The 13,934-nt window shown below is 48.1% G+C and overlaps 1 long non-coding RNA gene across 4 annotated transcripts in view; it reads left to right on the plus strand.

Moving 5' to 3' along the window:
• The window catches only part of LOC112660795 (uncharacterized), a 39,936-nt gene extending 27,449 nt beyond the window's left edge, over positions 1-12,487 (plus strand). For 3 of the 4 annotated variants that reach the window (XR_007410090.1, XR_007410089.1, XR_003137218.3), the window contains 2 exons: positions 12,078-12,260; positions 12,333-12,487. This is a non-coding gene — a long non-coding RNA (uncharacterized LOC112660795). The remainder of the gene's footprint in view (positions 1-12,077; positions 12,261-12,332) is intronic. The other variant, XR_003137219.3, reaches the window with a different exon arrangement.
• The last annotated feature ends 1,447 nt before the right edge of the window (positions 12,488-13,934 follow it).

A 13,934-nucleotide genomic window follows, 5' to 3' on the forward strand; every position in this document is an offset into this window, starting at 1 on the left:
TTGATGATCACAGCTTTGTAGTACAACCTGAAATCCGGCATTGTGATGTCCCTGGCTCTGGTTTTCTTTTTCAATATTCCCCAGGCTATTCGGGGCCTTTTCTGATTCCACACAAGTCTTAATATTATTTGTTCCAACTCTCTGAAGAAAACCCATGGTATTTTGATAGGGATTGCATTAAACGTGTAAATTGCCCTGGGTAGCATTGACATTTTCACAATATTAATTCTTCCAATCCATGAGCATGGAATGTTTTTCTATCTCTTTGTGTCTTCCTCAATGTCTTTCAGAAGTGTTCTGTAGTTTTTAGGGTATAGATCCTTTACCTCTTTGGTTAGGTTTATTCCTAGGTATCTTATGCTTTTGGGTGCAATTGTAAATGGGATTGACTCCTTAATTGGTTACCAGCTTTTAAAGTTAACAGTGCTCTGTGATAGGAATCTCTTAATGCCAGTAGATATAATTATGTTCCCTCATTATTCTATTTGTTAGGATTTTCAATAGGATCTAATTAAATCCCACAAATATTTATTGAGTTTCTACCCTGTGTAAGATATAGTCCCTGCCCTTAAGGGGGTGGTGCTATGTGGGCCTTAAGACAAGATAAATTAGTGGAAAATAAGAGGTGTCATAAAGGAGATGCTAGCTAAAAGTCATAAGAATTCAAAGGAGAGAGTGTGGGTCATGCAGAAGGCTTGTTGGAGGAGGCAGTGCTGTGATAAGCTAGGGTGTGTGTGTGTGTGTGTGTGTGTGTGTGTGAAGACTTAAACCAAAGGGAGCCTGGAAGACACCCCAGGCAGGGAGGGTGGCAAGACCCAAGGCTCAGAGCTGTGAACTTATAAGGTTTTGAGCTGTGAAGAGTCTGGTTCAGCTGAGCAGAATGGAATGTTCTTCCAGGGTACTTTATTCATCTTACCTTTTTTCCTTTTTTAAAAAAGATTTATTTATTTACATTAGAGACAGCGCATGTGCAGTGGGGAGGGGCATATATAGAGAGAAACTTAAGCAGACTCTGCAGTCAGCATGGAGCCTGATTCGGGGCTTGATCTCACAACCCTGAGATCAAGAGTCAGACACTTTAGTGACTGCACCACCTTTAAGGTAATTCATCTCACCTTTAAAGGAGTTTTCTGGAGTGGATTTCATTTTTCTTTCTCCCTTCGAGATTATCATCTTCTCGAGACCAGGGACCATCCTTCACATCATTTTATAGACTATATACTTCGAATAAGGTAGGGGTTCCAAGTAAAGGCTTGCTGAGTGAATCTGAACAGATAACCTTATGATGGGAACTGAAATTCCTTGTCAGATCATGATGGGTTGTGACAGCCAGGCTGGGTGGTTTGTGGGAACTACCCTGGACTTGCAATCCTTCTGGTCAGTGTCTTCTCTTTCTTTTCAGAGACTTCTCGCTCTTTTAGGCTTCATTGGAATCATAGATATGAAAATGCTTTTTGGACAGGGACACTATCTTCTGAGAAGATAGGTCCCTATTTCCCATCTATTCTTTCTTCTACATGTAGGTCCGGGGGTAGGAAGCCCTGACTCATGTTCACCAGAGAAACAGATTGCAGATGATTCTGCTGAATCAAGCTGATCTTTGGAGTGGAGGGCAAAACGAGAGCTGAATTTGGCTTTTCTACCAATATGAAAAGTCCCAAGAATATCTCTTTTCCTATCCCCTTCTCCTCTGGCCAACTCCAGAAAAGCCAGAGAGCGCCAACTTTTGCACAAGCATCCCGTTTCTTCCCCTGCTCCTCCACATCCTGCCTCTGTGGCTTGGTGGCTGAAGGTATTGATTGTTGGGCAGGGAACACGACAAAGTTTGGGACATTCGTACAGCCATTGTGTATGCAGTGACGGGTGATGAGGGTGTGCAGCAACCACAGTAACGAAACAGAAGAAGAGATGGCGTGTGTGGGCATGAACATGAACTCTGTCATGCACTGGCTGGTTGTGTGTGACTTGCCTGTGAGGCAGCTCACCCCCTTAGCTGTAGTTTCCATAAGTAAAATGGAGATAAAATGGAGACAGTAATATCTACCCTCACAAAGTTGTGCAAACAAGGGAGGTAAAGGGCAGAGAGAAGCACAAAGCTTTGTGCAGGGACTTTCCGTACTTTATGCTTTTTCTCCCTGCACATTGGTACTTTACCTTTTCTATTCCAAACTCTACTGGGATACAAATGTATATTTTTTTTGGTGAAGGATTATCTAATAATATCATATTCATTTCAAATTCCCTTGGAGGTGTGTAGGACGTTGGATGTAGTTGGGGAGAATTATCCATTGCCTCTTCATCTCCAATCCCTGAAACAAAACAAACAACACAAAACGAGCATCTGGCTTCCATTCTGAAACCAGTTGTTCTGTTAGCTCATCTGTCACAAAATGCACATGACGTAGATAAATGGCCCTCCCGAAGCATGTAATATGCTGCTCGGGGAGGAGAAGTGCTTCGACGAAACCAGTTTGCATCCTGGAGGCTCCGGGTCTTGTAAATATCTAGGAAAACCTGTTGACTGTTGAAAATCCAGAGTCTAAATACTGTTTACTCCGGAATAATTTGTAATTCCTTTCCCAGCTCAAATAACTATAAACTCCTACAAAGTGGTTTATAAACACTCATTAGAGTATTACAAAAGTCCTTTGAGCTCCACGTGATTATCTCCATTTGGCAGTTGAGTAAACTGAGTCACAAAAGTTGAAAGATCTGCTCAAAGTTATGCCAGGAGCAAAGACAGGGCAGGGCCAGAGCTCAGACACCCTGGCTCCTGATCTGGTGAGCGGTTCCACAGAATGTGCTGGGGTTGGCCACGTCCAGGCTCCTGACCTCTCAGGGTCCCACAGGGCCACAGTCTTCTGTTAACCCATTGTCCACGACTGGCTGAGGTCCCCTGGCTCCTGAAATACCACCGTCCAGGGGCAAAAGCTCTGCTTTGAAAAAGCCATCAAAACATGTGTCCAACAGCCACCTATGTCCTTCCAGCCATCTCACTGATTCTTGATGCCTGCTTATAAGGGCCCACAGATGGATCAGCAGGTAGAACAGTCAGACATTGGTCTTCTGCTTTTCTGCCTGAAAATAGCCAAGATTTGAGGGGTGTAGTAAACATTTCCTGGTTTTTGGCTGCCCGGCATTTTGATTCCACTTATATTTAGGCTCCACCAACCCAACCACCAGGGTCAACAGAAAATGCTGACTATGCACTCTTCTAGAACCCTGGCACCAGGGTGCGGGCACAGGACCTAAGCCTGGCCAGCTGGCAGTGCTGCTTGGGACTCAAGTGAGTGGGAAGGAGAGCGGGATTTGCCTGGCAGCGGGTGGAGATCCCCGCATTCCATGCCTGTCAGTGGTGGTGCTGTGGGGCCAGCAGGGTGGTCTGGGTCCCAAGGAGGCAGCTCTACCATCAGATTGCTGTTGTCTATGACCTTGGCTGTGGTTAAAACTGTTGTCTTGGGTGCGTTTGGCTTCCTGCTCATTTCTGGAAACCTCTGGATTGTTTGTGAGTTAGCAGTTTTCCTTCCAACAAATTCCTTCCTGAAGTACACCAGAGTCAAGAGTTTTGTTTGTATCTGGCTAGGAATAAGTTGCAGGATGAGAGAGGTATTTTTTTTTTCCTTTCTCCCTCACATTACTGAGAGATGGGTTCTAAGAAACCAGTGAGACAGCAGATAGTAAATGTGCCATGAAACAGAAAAAAAGGCTCAAAAATTTAGGAGCTGGTGTTTGAGGATGATCTGGCTCATTCTTCTCCAACAACACTGAACCCACATCAGTGATGTTGGTTGGCACATTGCTATCACATCACATTGTGAGTGAGAGTTCACTGCCATCAGCATGACCAGTGTCATCACCAGCACCACAGCCCCTGACATTCTAACCATAATGGTGGTGCCTTAGACCAGCTTCAATGTGTACTCATCTCTGGTCTTCCTCTAGACTCCTGTCAGCAGGTTGCCGCCCAACCAGGGTCCTGACACAGCTTGCATGTGGAGTTGGGGAAAGGCTGCCCGCAGCAGGGGAGAGTGGGGAGAAAAGGACACGTGTGCCCCAGAGCCCTGCATGCTTTTGCCTTTCCCACTACTGGGGGTATGAGGATGCTGTCCAGGGAGTCTGGAAATCTTAGGAAACAGTGTTTTCACCTATACCAGTGGCAGTGGGCAACATGCCTCTTACAGACTCACAGAAGAAGGTAACAGAATAAAAGATAATATTTGTTGAGTGCTTCTTATGGAGAATCTCATTTGGTCTTCCTACTAACCCTATGAGGAAGGTGCTATTGTTATCTCTAATTTACAGGTAAGATGACTGAGGCACAGAGGTGAGGTGACTTGCCAGGGAGTCTACTACTAGGCTACAGTGAATTGGGTAGGTGCCTGCATGCTACGGGAGGCTTACAAAGTTAACTCTCACAACTCCATGGAAATATTATTTAAAAATACAGATTTCCAGGGTCCACACCCAGGTTTTAATTCAGCAAATCTTGGGAGGGTGAGGGATACAACATGGAGATTGAGCTGCTACCATGCATCCCGAATGATTCTGAAGGAATCCGTCCATGGGCAGGTATTGGGCAGCCATTGGCCCACACAAGAGCATATGTAGCCACTCCCTTTTCCATGTGCTTGGCAGAGGATGCTTCTAGATCATTGTACTCTTTCCTGACTTGGCCCCAGAATCCTTCTCAATGCAGGTAGTGACTCACAATCACAAAGAGATGGCTTCAAGACAAAATCAATTTGTCATCTTCCTTCAGTATGCAGGAGGGGAACTGAAGAAGCTGGGTGTTATCACAGGCCAGTAACTCAACAAAGGAATAAAATAATGGGCTCTTCCTGTGCCCCAAGTTTTTTCTGTTCTGTCACAGGGAGATGTTATAGAACCTTTCATTTTTAGCCTGGAGAGGGTGGATTCTTATCTCTAAATTGCTCTATTGGTTTAAGGTTATGCTAGCTACTTTAACATTTTATGACATTTTATAACATATTATAACTGTGGTTGAAACTGTTCTGAGTTCGATTTTTTTTTTTAAGTCATCCAAATGACCAGCTTCTACCCCATGAATTGGATTAGTTTGCATATGTTGGGTCTATTTGTTAGGATGGCTCTAAACACCAAATCAACTGCGTTTGATCAGTAGCAGGATTCGGGGAAGGAGTTCTGTTCTACCCATTCCTTAAGGCTCCAGGCTGATGGAAGCTCTGCCATCCTCAGTGCATGGCTTCCAAGACCAGTCACCCTAGCTGTTTACACCCAGGAGATTGACAGTAATGAAAGACAGTGGCGAATTGCCCAGGAACATTAAAAGAGCATTTGTTGGAAGCCACAGTCCATTGGCCAGAACCAACCAGTCACATGGCTTTACTCGACCACAAGGGAGTCTGGGAAATGGAGGCTAGTGTGTCCAGAGGAGAGGGAAATGAGTTGGTGCTCAGCTAGCTGGAGTCCCATGGGGAGACACTAGGGGCTATAGTTGTGCCCAGCAGGTGACTGAGGACCACACAATCCAGAGTGGCTGGTGCTTGGGCCAGTGGTATCTAAATTTGTAACTGCTGAGTTGTCCCTCTGTTGAACAATTAAAATACATTCAATGGGACAATTTTAAATGGTAGAAAACCCCACACCAAACAGAAAACAAGAACAATGTGTATTTTAGAATTTTCCCCAACATTTTAACAATCTTTCATGACTTTTTTTTTAAGATTTTATTTATTTATTCATGAGAGACACACACACACACACACACAGAGAGAGAGAGAGAGAGAGAGAGAGAGAGACAGGCAGAGGGAGAAGCAGGCTCCATGCAGGGAGCCCGACGTGGGACTCGATCCCGGGTCTCCAGGATCGCACCCTGGGCTGCAGGCGGCGCTAAACCGCTGAGTCACCTGGGCTGCCCATGACTTTGTTTTTGAGTGCTTTATACCTGTATAATTTTAGAAATGCTTGTCTGGCTCACCTTGTGGTTTTGCTCATTAGCTGTTTGTCTCCCAAACTGTTTCCTTGGACTCTGAGGGAAACCTATCTAGTTCTGTCCCAGCCTTCTCCATATTCTGAAATATTCCTCCAAGACTAGAGTAATGCATTAGCATTTCTGACTCTGAACAAAAATGCTGCCCTGGTCCTCTTTCTTGAAAGTCAGTGTCCCTGGTCCTCATAGTGGTAGGCTCTGAGCTTAGACCCCAGCACTGCCCCCTTCAGTAGTGAGTCCTTTGCAAATGTACCAATAGCCTCATGCCTCATCATCCCATTTACACATGAAACTAGCAATCCCCACCTCACAGGACAGTGGCAAGTTGCGGGGGAGCAGGTGTCTGATGTACAATAAGCATGAAAACTGCTATTGTTAACTCCAGAATCAATGAACCACCCACTGGAGTTCAGCTATGTCAGGCTCTGTGGGTAAAATTGACACTTATGGATAAGAATCTAAACACTGAAGCTCAGAACAAAGACGTGGTCAGAGGGTGCTCTCCCATTGGCCCAACTCAGAGGTGTCTCCCAAAGTTCTCTCTTGAAACAAAACTTGCGCTCTCAAGCCCTCACTGCGCTGTGACTCAGTTTCCCTGATAAAAGGGGGATACAATGACAGTTCTAAACTTGTTTGCAAAACACACCGAGCACCTTGAAATAAAGGTGGTATTTAGTGGGAGTTCAAAGAGTTACGTGATTATTTTATTGCTCCTTTTATTCCTGAGATTTTTCTGTTTGCTTGGCTTACAAACCCAAGCCAGGGCCATAAAATCACTTTTATGCAAGCGCCTTTCACACACATCATGTACCAACTGCACATTTCAGTCAATGCATAAAGTGCTCAGGAGGATGAGGGTGGAGACAAGCAGAACAAGAATACCAGCCGTCTCTGCCTAATTGAGGCCATTACTATACACTGCCACTGAAACTGTGCCACGGTCGATTTTTTTTAGCTGTCCAAATGACCCATGAATTGGATTAGCTTGCACACGTTGGATCTGTTAGGATGGCTCCAAACACCAAATCAATTGTGTTTTTCATCCTATTGTTCTTTCTTGTGGGGTCAGTCTATGACTCACCACATTCTTTCCAGAGGCCCCATGACCCCAACCCAGAAGATGAAAGAAGCTTCAGACTGGTGTAACTGACCCAGGGTGGGAATCCCTCTTACAATGCCTTGGGCATGCGGTGGCATAGACTTTGTAGGCAAATATGGGGCCCACCCTCCCTGTTTTGGGAGGCATCTCATTGTGTGGTTGGGTGGATCTGGTCATAAAATGGTCTTAAAAGTGAACAGATGTGTTGGCTATGCTCAAGAGAGGAGTCCCAGGGAACACTGGTTTCCCACGTTGGCCACAGAAGCTGGTAGCCTGAGAGGTTCAGAATGCTCTGGTGGTCCCGAGCCTCTCTGAGCTCCTGAGCAGAAAGAGGTGCGGCACAGGACCCAAGAGTTATTTCTGTTTGGGTTCTTCCTCTACTCAGTTTTACAAACCAGGACGAGTGGCTGCCCCTTTAGTTGAGTCAAAGTTTAGGATTGATTTACAGGGATTGGCTCTTCAAGGACGGCATTTTTGCAGCTGTTCTTCTGTGCCTTTCACTTTTGGTCAAGGTAAGGAACTATAGGCCGCCATATTGCACAAGAACAGGGAAGACTCTTCGGCATCTGTCTACGTCAGCAGGAGCTTAAAGTGAATGATCTATTCCTCAAATTCACTGAGTCAATCATTTATTCAATTGCCATTCAATAAACCCCTACTGTGTAAACAGCCCTTCCTAAGACAAGGGAATTCAGATCCTTATGCTTGAGACACTTATATACTCTTTAGGGAGATGGGAAATTTTACCTGGACAGGCTCACTGTACACCTCACCCTAGGAAATCCCATCTTACGATACCAGAGCAGTGGTCTTTGGTGACTCTATTCTATTTCCCTCCGTTGGTCTCTCCATCTCTGTCTCTCTGCTTTCTTTCTTACACATACACACACACACACACACACACACACACACACACACACACACCAGAAAACAACTTCTTTTTACCTGGCAGCCACCTTGCCCCATGGACCATGGGGAATGAGAGCAAAATGTGAGCAAGTCTGAGGGTGCCAGGCAAACAACCTGATTCTGTGGGAGATCTAAGTCAGGGACAGCTGGTTCTGGAGTCAAACAGTGGTGACCAAACCTTGGGCTTGGTGGTTGGATGCTTTGTAGAGAGCCCATGATAAATGCTCTGTAAATTTTTATTGAATAAATGAATAAGTGAATGAGTGCATGAATGTGGAATCTACCTCTGTCTATACATGGTCCCAAAACATTACTCATCTTCATTTTCATTCTTCTGTGCTGAATGCTCTAGTCTAGATGGTTCAGGGAAAGGGATTTTAAAAAACAAACAATTCCAGAGATAGTTCTTTCCATCTGCCCTGCGTATACCCTTAGACCTTTTTCTTCAATGAGATTTTACATAGCAGAGAATTCTAGAACCAAGGTCTTGTGGGATTCGTGCTCTTTTAATCTCTCAGCAAAGATAGAAAAATTTATTATTATTAGCACTTAAATTGATAGGTGTCCACAAAAAAACAGTGGTGAGTGCACTTATGTCTAGTTAGTTCCTTTTACTGTGAACCCGGAGCACTTGGGAAAAAATTTATATTCATACCGTCCAAGTAAGGCAAGCTGATGTCAAGAATTACTATCCAATTTAACAGATGGAAAATCTAAGGCTTTCATTCATGGAGCAAGTCAGAAACACAGAGCTCAGGAGAGAAGCCATCTCTCTTTGTCCACACCAGGAGATGAGTCCACTGTCACATGCTCTTGGGATATGCCTCCTGAAGTCAGCGCTCCTGGTCAGTGCTCCTGCAGGAAGTGTATGGAGGGGTTGGGTCCAAAGGCTTTCATATCTTTGTCCATGTCTTTCTAAGTGTCTGGGAGGGGAGGAGGGTGGCTCTCTCTTCAGTGGGGCCTCCACAGTATCATGCCACCACTGTCCAAAGTGTCTTGATCATCCATGATTATCACACAATCTTTGTCCTTGCTGTCATCCTCTGGGGCCACCACATCATACCCCCAGTGAGGGCCATATCTAGGACACTCTTCCTCTCTGGGTGTCCTGGGCAGGCTTAGTGCCAATCATAGTTCAACCACTCACTTTCCTCCTGCCCTTTCTTGGTCATACAGGTGGCTACGTCTTGGTCACTCAGAATCGTCTCACTTCAAAAATTCTGGACTCAGAGGACTCCCTCTCTGACTACAGACTTCCATCACTGCCACCACTTGCCAGAAACTCTTTCTGACCTTGTTCACCTCACTCTCCACTCTAGATGATGTTCAGTCCATTTAATAGTGCTCCTTGAACACATGGAACGCCTTCCCACGTCTCCTGATTCTTTGCTGAACATCATCCTGCCTTGGCTCTAATTGTTCCAAAACATATCTGCAACCAGTCATATTTCCTGAGCTTCAAACCCTGATGTCCAACTGCCCACCGGGACACTCAGTTCCACCAGGACATCTCATGAGCACTGAAAACTCAACACATTGAGACTGAATTCATCATTCCCTCTCCAAAATTTTTTTTTGTAGGATTTCTCTATTTCTTTATTTGAGAGAGAAAGAAAGAGAGCAAGTGGAGGGGAGCAGAAAGAGAGGGGAGAGAGAGAATCTCAAGTAAACTCTGCTGAGTGTAGAACACGATGCGGGGCTTGAACTCATGACCTTGAGATCATGCATGACCAGAGCAGAAATCAGAAGTCAGTCACTCAATCTACTGAGCCACCCAGGCACCCCCCATACTTGCTCTTCTTCCATGTTCCCTTTCTCACCGTGATGGTACTGCCATCAGGATGCCCAGCCTGGGCATCAACCTTGGTCAGCTTGTCTCTCTCATTCCTACGTCCAATCAGCTGTCCAGGGACATCTCAGTTTGCCCATTTTTGTCCCCCCCACTGTCTTCTGTGGTTTTTCAGGGTCCAGGCCACTGGTCTCCCTCACTGGGATCATGTCAACCTCCCCCCCCGCCCCCCAAGCTCGCCTCATTCTCTAGGCTTTTCCCTTCTAACTCCACATTCAAACTGCGGCAAGAGAGATGCTTCTAAAACATAGATCATTCTCCTGCTCAAACCATGCAGATGCTCCCTGGCGGCCTCAGGATAAAATTCACATGTTGCTGGTCCCCGTCCTCCTCCCGCTCCCTCTGCAGTCCGGCCTCTCCCTGGACTCTGGTCTCACCAAACTACTTCCTGTCCCTTCTGTGCTTTTGGCTTTGCTTCCTGGAAACTCTGTACATGCTGTTCCCTCTGCCTGAAATGTGACCCCCTTCCCCATCTCACCCTCATCCACTCTGGCTTGGCTAACCTCTTACTCTCGGAGTGTCTCAGCCCAAAAGTCACCTTCCCCAGAAAGTCTTTCCTGACTGTCAGGCCTTGGGCAGATTCCCCATCTGAGTTTCCCCAGCACTGTGTCACCCACAACCATCACCGCAGCATTGCCATCTAGCTGACAGCCAACATGTACTAAGCACTTGCTCTGTGTTAGGCTGCTTTTCAAGGTTTTATATGAATGATTATGTTCAATTGTCACTATAACCCTATGAAAAAGATGCTGTTATTATCCCATTTTGCAGATGAGGAAATGGAGTCAAGAGTGGCCACACACATATACTTTGTAAGGGGCAGGAACAGAAATCGAGGCAGTTGGACTCATGATGATGCTATGCTGTAGGGATGCTCAAGTCTGGCTGCACATTCGAATCAGCCTGCAAAAAACACACTTGCTCGTGCCCTGTCCTAAGAGGTTCCTTTGGTGGCATGGGTGGCGGGTTGTTGGGCAGTTGGCAGGAGTCTGTCATGCTGCAAGTCTCCAGGGGTCAGTCTGACGCGCAGAACCGAGATGGCAGCCACCTGTTTTGTTGTCTCGGGTCTGCCATGAGCTCAGCAAGGACAGGGAACATTATCTCTGACTCGCCAGTTCCCTGCACTTCCTAGAATAGCCCTCGGCCCACAGTCAACCCTTCAAGAAGTGAAGTAAATAAATGGCTTTTACTCTGGGCTGTCTGGACTTCTGGGATGCTAGAAAGAGCCAGATAATCTGGCCCACTGGGCCCATAGGTCCACAGCTGCTGTCCTTGGCCCCTCTTGTGACTTGACTCCTTCCCAGGAGTTGTGGAAGTTTTTTCCTGACCTGTGAGCCCTCTCCCTTCCCTGCCACACTCCTGGCAGATGGCCTGGCCCCCGTGCTCCTGACACCACCATCACACTCTCAAGATCTCCTGGCTGGCGTCCCCCCTGCCCCTGTTGCTCCCAAAGGTCTGTGATCTTCACTCTTTGATCCTTTCCCTTCAAGGGGACAGAAGGCAGAAGCCTTGGGCTCCCCTCCCCAGCCTGAGTCCCCGAGATGACATAGTCCCAATTCCCAGCTGGCACCCTCCATCACTTGCTGTCTTGGAAACCTGTGCGCTCTCTCCTTTCTGACTTCCCAGCCATCACCTGACACCGAATGCATCTGCCTTCCAGGCCCCTCGATCATGGTCTGGGCCACCCTGGTGGCCTCCCAGCTGACCCGCTTGTTCTCATCTTTCAGCCTTGCCTCCCTCACCATGTCCACTTTGGTGATTCCATACCCTTCTCCAACGTTCCAGTGAGCAAGGTAGATGGAGTGGAGCATGCGAGCTTTCTCACAGATGAGGCCTCAACTTCACTTTAAAACATCATCTCTTTTCTTCTCGCCTCTCTGCTCCAGTTAGATCTCTTCCCTAAAAATGTCCTGCCATTCTTCTGTCTCTCCCATTTTTTCCCTGTCAAAGTCTCATCCAGCCTCAGAGCTCAGCTCAATGCAGCTCCATGAGCTCCAGGACCAGCCTAGCAATAAAGGGGGGGGGGGCTCCTCTCTTTGAATTTGTTCTGCAGCATAGCAGTGTGTCCTGCTCTTCCAAGACTTGCCAAAGATTTTCTCACCTTAATGGACTATAAGCCCTTTGAGGGCAGGATCTGGCTTTTATCATGCAAGTACCTTATGCTAGCTTTGCACAGAGAGAAGGGTCCATTCTGCATGGTGGTCCCAGAAGAACACCATATCTCTAAAGCTCCTCTTCATCCCTCACAGAGTCACCCCGCTGTCAGCGGTGCCTGGAAGCTGTCTGTGCAAAGCAGAATTTTGTCCCTATGTCTTCCCGATTCCCAGGCAAGCTGGCTGTGAAAGCATTCATGGATGCTGGGACATCGCTGCAAGAAGCTGAGGCTACTGCTGCTCATCTCCAGGGCAGGGAATGGGCAGCCTCTCCTCCAGGTGAGGTCACTCTAGGGCCCAGTGGGGTGATTTGGGTCAGGGACCACGGCACTGGCCAATGGCCCCTTTCAGCCTGGGCCTCCTGGACACCCTTACTTTCTTCCAGCACGAGAGCCTGGGTTCCGCTCCTTCCTCCCGAAGGGACTTAAAGAAGAAATCACACAGGGGAAGGCCTCAGCTGTGGGAGGCTGGAGCAGCAAAGCCAATAAACCCAGCTTTATTTGTAATGTGCCTGTGCTTGTTATTTTGTTAGCCTCTACTCTGCTTCTTTGGAGCAATGAAACAAGGAAAAGAAAAGAAAAAAAAGAAAGAGCCCCGCTCTAAGTATGCATGAACTTTATGGCCTCACTCTGCTCTCTGTCCTCCTCCTTCCCACCAGGGTTGCCTGTGAATTCTTCTCCCAGACTTTGTGTTTTCCATCCTAACTTTTATGACATTTCCCTCGATTAATGGCTAACACATTCATTTTCTCCCCTCCACCCTCATTATCAAAGAGCGCTTGAATAACTATTAACTCTCTGGTTAACAGAAACATGTTAATCATCTACAAGCCCTTGGGCAGGAAAATGATTCTTTGTAACCTTCTCCCAAAGGCGGGAGAGCCCTTGTCCCCTGGGAGCTGACCTTCAGACCAACCCCGGTCTAGAGGTTGGCAGAACCCAGACTGCGATGGTGTTACTAGGGCTGTTAGCCAAGGTCACAAGGCCCAGAGTGGGAGTGACGCTGGTGTTCTGCTGTCCAGGCCGTCAGGGTGCTTTCAATCCAGCCACCCTTGCTCCAGGACCCTATAAAGAGACCAGGCTGCACCTCTTTAAAAAAAAAAAAAAAACTGTTTTGCAAGCCAGGACTAATCTATTGCACATTCCTTGTTGCTGGGAGACCCAGAGTGGCTGTACAGGCTGTTCCTTCTTGGAGCCATAGTTCAAAAGTGCTCCTGACCCAAACACACACGTGTTGTAACCCTGCCCTCCCTTGTGTGGGGTTGAGACAGCCGCTAGGAAGCACCTCCCCGCCGCAGCTCGGGTCCCCAGGATCCGCCAGCCAGACCCACTGGCTGGGGGTGGGGGTGGGGGTGGGGGTGACCTCCTTCTGAAATTAGGTGGGTGGCGCCCTTCCCGGGCTGGGGTAGGCAGGAACTGGAGGAGAGGAGGAGGAAGAAGGATGTGGGGAGGCCCACCCCCAACCCACGGGCTGAAGCAGCTGAGCCCAGCTTAACATCTGGAGCGTGCCCCGCGTGCCCAAGGGTTAGAGAGCCACCTTGGAGAAAACGCTCCCTTCATTCACAAAGCCGATCTGCTGCAGAGAGGGGAGGCCAGGGGAAAGGAGGGCCATGCTCCAAGTTCTCGCCGGCTTGGCTGCTCTCCCTCTCCTCGGCACCCCACCCCCTCTTCTTAAATCAGGGCGAGGGAGAGGCCGAGCTGCAGCGAGAGGACACGGGCCGGGCCAGACTTATTAGGAAAGATGTAGCGGGGTCTTGGCAAGCTCCCAGGGGCTCCCAGGGGCTCCCAGGGGCTCCCAGCGGCGCCCCCCGGCGCCCAGCCCCGTCTGCTTAGTCAGGCGCTGCGCTCCCGGCCCTGCGCGGCCTGTGCTGGGCCCCGCCCCGCCGCCCCCCGGCCCCCGCCCCCCGGCCCCCGGCCCCCGCCCCGCCCGCGCCGCGCCGCTCCGCATCCAAGC

The sequence above is a fragment of the Canis lupus genome, chromosome 4, assembly GCF_003254725.2.
Source record: "Canis lupus dingo isolate Sandy chromosome 4, ASM325472v2, whole genome shotgun sequence".
In the NCBI taxonomy this organism is placed as follows: domain Eukaryota; kingdom Metazoa; phylum Chordata; class Mammalia; order Carnivora; family Canidae; genus Canis; species Canis lupus.